General features: G+C 49.8%; 1 long non-coding RNA gene across 1 annotated transcript; it reads left to right on the forward strand.

Annotated features, from left to right (window-relative positions):
• Positions 1-7073: 7073 nt before the first annotated feature.
• LOC121498007 lies at positions 7074-8646 on the forward strand. Its single transcript, XR_005989590.1, has 2 exons — positions 7074-7353; positions 8374-8646. It is a non-coding gene; the product is annotated as an uncharacterized LOC121498007 (long non-coding RNA).
• The last annotated feature ends 1534 nt before the right edge of the window (positions 8647-10180 follow it).

Genomic DNA, 10180 nt, shown 5'->3' on the forward strand with positions numbered 1-10180 from the left:
TGGTGTTTCACTGCATCTGTATCTTTGGGGTAAATCCCCAACAGTGCAATTGCTGGGTCGTAGGGCAGGTCTATGTTTAACTCTTTGAGGAACCTCCACACAGTTTCCCAGAGTGGCTGGACCAGTTCCCATTCCCACTAACAGTGCAAGAGGGTTCCCTTTTCTCCACATCCTCTCCAACATTTGTGGTTTCCTGCCTTGTTAATTTTCCCCATTCTCACTGGTGTGAGGTGGTATCTCATTGTGGTTTTGATTTGTATTTCCCTGATGGCAAGTGATGCGGAGCATTTTCTCATGTGCATGTTGGCCATGTCTATGTCTTCCTCCGTGAGATTTCTGTTCATGTCTTTTGCCCATTTCATGTTCAATCTTTTTTCTATGACTAGTTTTTATTTTTTTAAAAAAACTTATTTTTATTTATTTATGATAGACATAGAGAGAGAGAGAGAGGCAGAGACACAGGCAAAGGAGAGGGAGAAGCAGGCTCCATGCCAGGAGCCCGACGCGGGACTCGATCCCGGGACTCTAGGATCACGCCCTGGGCCAAAGGCAGGCGCGAAACTGCTGAGCCACCCAGGGATCCCTATGACTAGTTTTTAATGTTTGTATTTCTCCTTGTAGATGGTCATACTGCTTCAAATCTATATTTTAATGTTTTTCACTTAACATTGCCTCTAAGCATTTTTTCAAGATTTCATTTATTTATTTGAGAGAGAGAGTGAGGAAGAGAATGAACAGGGGTGAAGGGCAGAGGGTGAGAGGCAGAGGAGAGGGAGAAGCAGACTTCCCACTGAGCAGGGAACCCAATGAGGGGTTCTATCTCAGAACCCCAGGATCATGACTTGAGCCAAAGGCAGATACTTAACCAACTGAGCCACCCAGGCACTTTTATTTTAAAAGTAATTGCAAACCTTCTAAATGATTATTTAATGATGATGTATTTATTTAATGATGCATAATTAAATTACATATCAACTTGAACAGCATTTAGGTGGCTTCCTCTTCTGTCTACTTATCAATAGTGTCATGATGGAATTTTCTGTGTATAGTCTTTTACATATTTCAAATTATTTCCTGAGAATTGATCCCTAGAAATGGAGTTTCTGGAGCCAAAAGTAGTACCTTTCTTCTAAGATGTGAAGCATGTCCCTTTTCCAGAGTCAGAGTTCAAGGAATTTATCAAGTCCAAACAGGCTCATCCTAAGTTCATTTAGAATAACTCCTCCCAGAACTAGATCAACAGGTCTACTGCTCTCTCCAAACTGCACTTCAGTTCCAGCGGTACCACGAAAATTGAGCTCACATTCATTTCTCTCTCTTTCCTCGGAGATGCATAGTTCAGGTGTACTTAGGTCACCTAGTAAGATCCTTTAGAGAAGCAGTGCTATAAGCTCACCAGTCAGTCTCTAAATGCTTACAGCAAGAATTCTGACAAAGTTTTTAGAGTCTTCATTGTGAAATGAGAATACTGATGCCTATTTTGGAGGAATATATGTGAGCATAAATAAGATAATGCACGCAAAGTGTTAAGTATAGTGTCCACCACATAGTAAACTGTCTACAGACATGAGTGCTCTTCCTTCCTTTTTTTCCTGAGACCCACTTCTCACAACCTCCCAAGTGGTGACAAGATCAAGGGAGAAAGAGAAGGGACATTTTCAGGAAAAGAACCCACAAAAACCTTAACTTCCAAGTATAATTTATGAGGTGGCAACATTTACAGGATGTAATTAGAGAGGTCCTTCCCCCAAAGGTGTCCTGTAATAAGAAGGCCCTTCCTCCAGGAAGACCTGAAAGTCTTACCAGTTGAGTCATTCTTGTAAGCCAAGGAATTGTCACCAGAAGGCTGAATCATTTGCTTTGTCATAGTTTTGCATAGGGTAGTGTCTCTCCAAATGTGGTTATTGGACCATTTTAGAATCACCTGTATATTAGGGTGAGTAAAGCTAGATGCTGTAATAAACAGTCCCCAAATCTCAGTAGCTTTCCAGCATAAGATTGCAGTTATTGCCCATTTTGTAGTTCATTAATGGGCTGTAAAAGGTGGTCTTCCCATCCAGGGGCACAGATTCTCTCCACCTAATGTCTCTACTATCATCTAGGGTCTCAGAGTCTTCTGCTACATTTGTTGCATCCAGCTGACAGATAATGAGAGGAGAAAGAATCAATGTTGACAATTCAAGAGTGGTTTTAGGGACCAATGCTAGAAGTCATCTATATCACTTTTGCTCTACATTCTATTGGTCAGGACTCAATCATATAGTCGAGCTCTGTTTAGCTCAATTCAAGAAGAAAGGAAAACAATTTTGGTGATCTCACTGCATACCTGGGGTGACTGTAAATATATGAATTTCAGTATACATATTTGTACTATACATATATTTTTTCAGTGGGTCTGAAAAAATACTGCATCAAAATCTCTGGAGCCTAGGAATGTGACATTGAAACATATGATTTTTAAGGATACTAAACCAGGAGCACTGGCCTAGAGGTGGCTTTGATGGCCTCAGCACCAGTGACAAAGGAGAGGCAGCCCTGTCATTGACTATACCTTAGGTACCAGGCTGAGTACCCAGAGTAGTTTTGCAAATCTTTAAGAACCTGCAACAATTGTAGTGTAAGGACTCCCAGGATGGCTTGCCCTCAACACTCAGATCTCAGATTCCAACATCACACCGAGAGTGGGTAAGCATGGCATTTACTAGATCCTTTTCTCAGCAGGTTTTTTTAAAAAAGATTTTATTAATTTATTCATGAGAGACACACAGAGAGAGGCAGAGACATACACAGAAGGAGAAGCAGTTTCCCTGCGGGGAGCCTGATGCTGGACTCCACTCCAGGACCCCAAGATCATGACCTGAGCCAAAGGCAGACGCTCAACCACTAAGCCACCCAGGTGCCCCCTTTACTCAGCGATTTTATTCTTCCTCAGACAAAGGGAATATTGTAAGGCTATACTGAGTAACAGAAATAGGAGCCAGCCCACATAACTCAAATGCATTTACTTTAGGGTTATTGTTGAGGACATCATTTTATGGGGACACATGGAAGAAATTTCTCTCAGGTGTCACTACCATAAATAGGTGCTTTTTCTGTGAGAAAGCAGTTTATTTGTATTTTACACACTGTGAATCATGACATTTATTGTGTTTCCTCTTCACACTAACTTTTGGGAAGTTTAGAGCCAAAATTTTAGACCATCTTTTTGCAAGTATACAGAACTTAGTCCCAGTATATCTTATTCTACTTTTAATGCAAATATTCATGTTGTTTTCTTAACTTGTCAAAGTGTACATCTTTGCACATGTTTCTTGACTTCTATTTTCAGCAAGCAGGCCGTAGAAATGGATTTTTAACTATTAAATAGGATGTTGTGACAGAAAAGTGAACAGAAATATTAATCCATGGTCTTTTGGCCATGTTTTAGCCCAAGATAAATGTTCCCCACAAATGACATGCATGAAGCCTTCTTCATCCATTTAACCCAGCACCAACTGACTTTCCTCAGAGACGTCAGAACAGAATTAATTAAAACCAGATGCACCTTTCTAAGATCACTCTGCCTCAGCCATCGTTTCTTTTTCTGAGGTGGAATCATCTTTTTGTGATCCCAGAGATAGTACAGAACCTGATACTATCAAGGGAGTAGAATGGGTGAATAGCTCTTGGCTTTGATAAATTTTGCTCTCTGTCCAAACCTGCCCACGATAATGTTTAAATCAAACGATGGAAAGAAACCTAGGGAAAAAATCATGTAGTTTAAAGACATTCTAAGGCCATTATTTAGTAAAATTTTCTCACACTCAATTTAATAGGTAGGCTACAGAAGGGATTAAGAGAAAGATATCCAAGTATTCACTCAATTAACTAAAATTTCGTGGGCGTTTTTATGTTCTAGTGCTAGTGGCTTTCAGGTTATTCCCATTTTACACACATCCAGACACGCAAAACAAGCACACCCTCTGGGAAGGGAAGGAGGCATGGAGAGAATGTGGTCGAATTTCTTTTGGGACCGACTTGAGAGATGTCGCCTCCAAAGGCGGGGCCTTTACCTTCAGCACCAAGGCCAGCGCACCTGGCTCTTCTGGGCTATCCTCCTCCTCACTCGGGAACTCACGCCCAGAACTGCAATAAAGAAATATTCTTTGTCAACTAAACTCGCCTTCTTTATTCTTAAAAGCTTCATAAATTGTTCTTCACGGAGTAGCCATTGGTACTAGCAGGAAAAGTTTCTGACGACAGGAGATGAAAATTCACTGGAGATCTGCGTCCTTCTGAACATGGGCACGTGCACGCGCGCATACATACACACACACACACACACACACACACACACACACACACACTGTTGCCAGATGGTCTCCGTGTTGGTCGAGTTCTGCTCTCATCACTCCCTGCACCTCTTAGCACTGAGAAACAGGCAGAGCATTTCTTGCCTCTGGTTCCAACAAAAAGTGACATCCGTGCACAGACGGAGACAGAAGGTGGGAAAGGACCACAAATGCTCGAGATTCTGGTTTTCTGAGATCTGTTTTTCTAAGAGCTTTTATCCCTTGGCTTTGTGTATAAGTCTTGCCGGTAAGGCTAACAAACAATAACAACCTACCAAACAGCCGTTTCCAACTAAAGTAAATAAAATGTGAGGGAGAAAAATGGGACAATTGGCAACCTTATTCCCATTTAACGGATGGGGAAATTGAGCCCGAGACGTTAAGCTACTTGCCCAAGGTAACACAGTGAGTCTGTGACAAAGACGAACCAAAAAGCCAGATTTCGTCTTCCTTTCTGCTGGTCTTTCATCAGCAACACACATATAGTTGCCAACTGTCTCCAGGAGCCCCAACTCTGTACCCCTCCCTCCGGCCCAATTATCCGAAAACCAAAAGAGTAGAAAATCGAAAATGAGATGGAGGTCGGCAGGGACGTGAGGCAGCGGATTGCTGCCGCTTCCATGCTTCCTTTTTCAGAAGCTAAAATCGACTCTGCCCTTCCTGGTTGACAGCCCCTTGCCTGCGGCGCGACTCCTGGCCTCGGCGGGGGTCCGCGCAATCTGGGCGCCTCCAGCTGCCCGAGCTCCTCCACGAGGCGCCAGCCGCAGAGCTCAGGGCCAAACTGGGACGGAGCGAGGGCGCCCGGGAGCCGGCGCCCGGGGCCCTGCCCGAGCCGCCCCGGGCGGCGCCGCTCGCTCTCCCGGCCGCGCGCGCTGCTCGGCCTGGAGCGCAGCGGGAGGCAGGGAGGCCGGTGGGCCGCCGGGGAGCCGGAGCGCTGGGGAGAGGCCCGGAGCCTGGGCCGTGTGCGGCGTGGAGCAACGGTTTCCCTCAGCCAGCTCCCTCCCGGGTTAGCACTCGGTGCCAGGGAGCAGCACGGGTCTATCCCCCCACCGCCTCCCTCCCCAAGCGCACCCGGGCCAGCTTCCATCTGATTAGAATGTTTCTTCCATCTGATTAGAATGACAGTAGCTTTCAAGTCATTCATTAGGAGAAGAATTTTAGTCTTAAAAGAAAAAGAGAGGGTCCCACTGTAATTGTGAATCGTAATAAATGCAAACTTCTGGTGCCTTCCTCTGCAGTATGTAAGACAGTAAAAAATGTGTCTCGTCCGAGCGCACCCCCTCCGCAAGCCCATTGTGAAGTCAATCGCTCACAAAGGGGACGTGTGAATATTCAACACCGAGTCTTTCAGTTGTATTTTCCGGAATCCCTGAGTCGGCTCTTTTTTTTTTTTTTTTTTTTTTTCTAAATCGGCGAATACCTGTTTAAGTTTTAAAAGCACATGGAAATAGCCCGCGAGCGACCATATAATTTGATTTGCCAGGCAATCTGCAGAGCGATCGCACATCATTTATAATGTTCATTGAGCATCTTGCCTAATTGTGTCTGTCTCTGAAAGGGCAGCGCACCCCCTCCCGACCGCGAGCGGCACAAGTGGCGACATTCCCATGGAGCGGCCGCGCGGCAGCTTGTCGCATTCAGCGCGGGCGGCCGGGCCGCGCGCTTCCCCGCCCGGGCGGCCCGGAGCGCCTGACACTAATAGCTCGCGGCCCAGGTACGAGCGGGCGCCGCGCTGGACTCCATTCAATCCACAACCGGCCGCGCTTGCAGGTGTCGCCTTTTGAGCCCTCCATTCAGGCGGCCGCTGCTCACTTCTCGCTGCGCCGCGGGTTTTGTGGAAGCGCCAGAATGGGGCTGATTGTGCCCGGGCCCACATGCCGCCCCCGCACGCCCCCGCCCCGGCCGGCGCGAGGCTTCCCTCGGCCAGAAGGGGCGTCTCATTAGTTCTGGGGCCGCACAGCGCCAGCGTGGCCGACAGAGCCCGGCTCCGCAGGTAACCCCGGTTCCCGGCGGCCCCGGGAGGGGGCGCGCGCTGCCTCCCGCGCCGCCGCGGTCCCGCCGGCGCCCGCCGGCGCCCCAGCCCCCCAGCCAGGGTGCCTCGGCCGCCGGCTCCCGCGGCGCTGCGTCCCGGTCCCGCCCGTCTGTCCCCGGAGCCAGGACGGCCCGGCCGGGGAGACGGCAGCTCAGTCGGCAAAGGGCGGTGGCCGTGGCCGCTTTGCGCGCGGGTGCGCTCCCCGTTACGCGTGGTCCGCGCCCTCCCCTGTCTCGGGGGGACGCCGGGACAGCGCTTCGGGGAAACGCTGGAGACGCTTGCTCCTGTTGTCCGCCTCTGCGGCTCGGCGCGGGGCCGCTCAGCTCCAGGGCGCCCAGCGGGCTTGGCCGGGGGCGCTCCTTCGGCCCCACCGCCCGGGCGCCCGCCGTGGCCCGGAATACGCGCAGCGGCTGAGCGCACCCGCCCGGCCGCCTTCCCCGGCCGCCCGCGCCCCAGGTAGGGCCCCCCCCGCCCCGCCCGGGCCGTCGGGGCTGCGCGAGCCGGATCGCGCCCCCGAGCGCCCGGCCTTCTGCTGCGCGCCGCGCCCGCCCGCGGGGAGGGGGCGCCAGGCCGGAGCGGCGGGCCGGACACCTGCGTGGTACCTTTCAGGGCGCCGTGGGCGTGGGCCGCCGGCGGGGGCGGGGCGGGGGCGGGGCCCGTCCCGCTTTATCCTTGGGTTTCCGCGGGCGTCTGAGGACGCCGCACCCATTCGTTCCACTCGCTGCGCTCTGTGAGCGAGCCCGGGCGGGCGGAGGGGCCGGGCCGGGGGAGGGCCGGGTGGTCTCCCCCCCGCCCGCCCCGCCGGCCGAGCCGAGCACAAGTGTTGGGATTCCCACGGGCCGGCGCGCTCTGCGGCTGGAGGCCCGGGCGCCCGGGGCCCGGGAGACGCGGCGGACACAGAGGGGTTTGTAGACGGGGTGACCTCCGCGCTCCCTCTCTGAAAGGGCCTGAAAGGAGCCGTTTATGGTGCATTACCAGTCAAGGGCTCAGGTACCAGCGCCTTGTGTCGGGAAGCCCCGGCGGCCGCCCGTGCTGCAGGTGTCAACTATACAAACGCCCCGGGAGCGGGGGGCGGGGGGGGGGGGCGGGGGCGAGCTCGGAGAAGGGGGCAGGGGAGGGGCGCCCGGCCGCGCCAGCGCCCGCCACTCGCGCGCTTTGGTTGTTTTTTCTTTGGCAGAGCAGCCAGCCTGGGGTGCAGGCCCGGGTCCTAAGGGGGTGGTAGAGAAAGCAGCGGGGGCAGGGGACCACAGCACGTTATTTATGGGCTTCTCTTGATGGAGGGGGGAGTCGGGGGAGGCTTTGGGCCTCTGCCCAGCCCCAACCCAGTTTCCTGGCTGAGGGCAGCGGGAGGTCACAAGAGAAGAGAACTTCTGAGTGGGGGCGAGGGCTGTGCCAGCACTTGCCCATGTTGGGGTGCTTGGGCCTCCAGGGGCCTGCCGGATTTAACATGGATTTCCCAAGTAGGTCTGTCTTCTCATCCGTCTTCCTGTGCAAAAAAGGGCCTGAGGCTGGGTGCACCTGTAACAAAGGTGGAAGCAGTGGCCTTCTCTCGCCTCTCCCCAGCGCCGGAGTCACTCCCTGTGCAGGAGAAACCAAGGAAGATTCCATACCCTCAGGGGTCACCCCGGCGGGGGGCCCCTCTGTTCACTCAAAGGCCCCTCAAGGGGAGAACCCAAACCCCTCCAGTTGGCTTCTATAAAGCAAAACCTGGAAAGGGTATTTTCCGTAGGGAGGAGATTGTTAATAGAGTTTACTGCCTAGATTGGCCCCCAGAAGCCTTCACGGGGCCAACATACTCTAGAAAAAGAGCACAAAACACTGCCATGATATTAAGATAATTTAAAAAAAAATAACAACTGGTGTTTAATGATTTCATGGCCAACCTTAAAAAGGGAATGAGGCAGACACACATTTTAGGTGTGTCTGAATGAAACCTCTGGGTATGTGCAAAGGTTTTAGAGGTTGTCTGCCTTGTTTCCTTATCTAATATTACCCTTTTCCTTCTTGCAGGCACATGACCACAATTCCTTTTATAGGAGTTATCAATTATTACCATGAGCTTTTGACTGAATAAAACGAAGATTTTCTTAAGTAACAGAGAAATTGGACAGAGTGGTGAAGAGGATGAAGATGGGTGTGTGTCTGAAGAGAACAGTTTGAGAGGAGAATGAAGGGCAGAGAATAGATTTCTTACAAAATGAAAAAAGTTCCTTCCCATCTAAAAAGCAAAGCACAAATCACCCCTGCTCTCACTATCATCACGTTCACGACTAAATTTCTTAAGTTGCTCAAATTCGGTGTTTCAATTTCCTCACCTTTATGCAGTCCTCAGCACATTGTATTCTGGCCCACATTCTCAACACCGAAACCCTCTCTTTTTAAATTTTCACCATTGACTTCTTTGCCCCCAAATTTAAGGACAATTTCCAGACCTTATCTTGCCTAAAGCTGCAGCAAACGGGCCCATTCTTCCTCCTGATACTAGGAGCAGAATCCTCCATATCTGTTTTGTTTGTTTCTCTTCCCCATAGTCCTTAGGTACCAAGTCCTAATGTTCTCTTTCTAGAATATGTCTCCAATCTGCCCAGCCACCACCCAGTTCAGGTCTTTATAATGTCCCGGCTGCTCTCCTGCTACCATCTTCTGATTTGTCTCCCGTCCTGCCAGTAATCTTGCTTTGCTCCGACCCATTCTCCAGCACTGCAGCCTGACTGTCCTTCCTAAGTGACCAAGTTGATCATGCTACCCTCTGCTTAAAACCCTTTCTCAGCTTTTCCATTTCCTGACTACTTATGTATGAATTATAAATATGTGCTGCTTGAATGCTCCTGTACTGGACAATTACATACATTATAAAGAATAAGACATATGATTTTAAAATAATGAGATAAAAGTATAGATTATAGTTCAACATTGTCTTCTCATACCCCAGTGCATCTTCTTGTCCACTCTGGAAATGATTGGTCTGTGTTAGGCCAAACTCCTTAATACAGCCTCCAAGGTCTTCCTTTCTCATGGACACAGAGGGGTTTATAGACAGGATGACCTCTCTTTACTTCATCCTTAATAAGGTTCTTTTATTTCTTCAAATGCCATGATAATCATTCTCTGTTTGTCTCTGGTTCACATTAATTTCAACCTCTGTTCTCTGTTTTCATTAGTCTGTAAGCTCCATGAAAAAAGAAATCTGTCTATCATAGTCCCCAGCACAGAATAGGTGCTCGATAAATGTTTGTTGCACAAATGAGCATGACACTTCTCAGAGGCAGCCATGTTTTCCAGAGAGAGGCTAGAAAGCAGAGAAACCTGGTCCAGAGAAATAAGAACCAGGCAGAAGTTGCAGAGGGGACCAAAAAGAGACACTAACATCTTTCCAGATCATGGTGCATGACCTAGGATGCAAATTAGGCTGCTCTATAAAAGAGTGTAAAAACAGAGTGATTTAAGTGAGATGGAAGCCTACTTGTTTCTCATAAAAACAAGACCAAACTAGGTAGGTACTCCAGGCTTGGTGTGGGATCTGAATGATGCAGGAGACTCAGACTCTTCCTGTCTACTTACTCACTGATTCTCAACCTGTATAGATGAAAATCTTATGGCTCAAAGTGGCTGCTCCATCCCCCTGCCATTGCATCAGCATTCCAGCCAGGGGGGAAGAGGGAAAGTGGCAACATGGCACATGTTCTTCCCCAAAGATCGAGCCTCAAAAGTGAGTATCGCTTCTGCTCACGTCCTATTAGTTAGAAGTTAGTCTCATCGCCACACTGAGCTACAAGGGTAACTAGAAAATGTAGTTTTTTTTTTTTCTGGGTGCCCA

This window comes from Vulpes lagopus, chromosome 8, assembly GCF_018345385.1.
Source record: "Vulpes lagopus strain Blue_001 chromosome 8, ASM1834538v1, whole genome shotgun sequence".
Lineage (NCBI taxonomy): Eukaryota > Metazoa > Chordata > Mammalia > Carnivora > Canidae > Vulpes > Vulpes lagopus.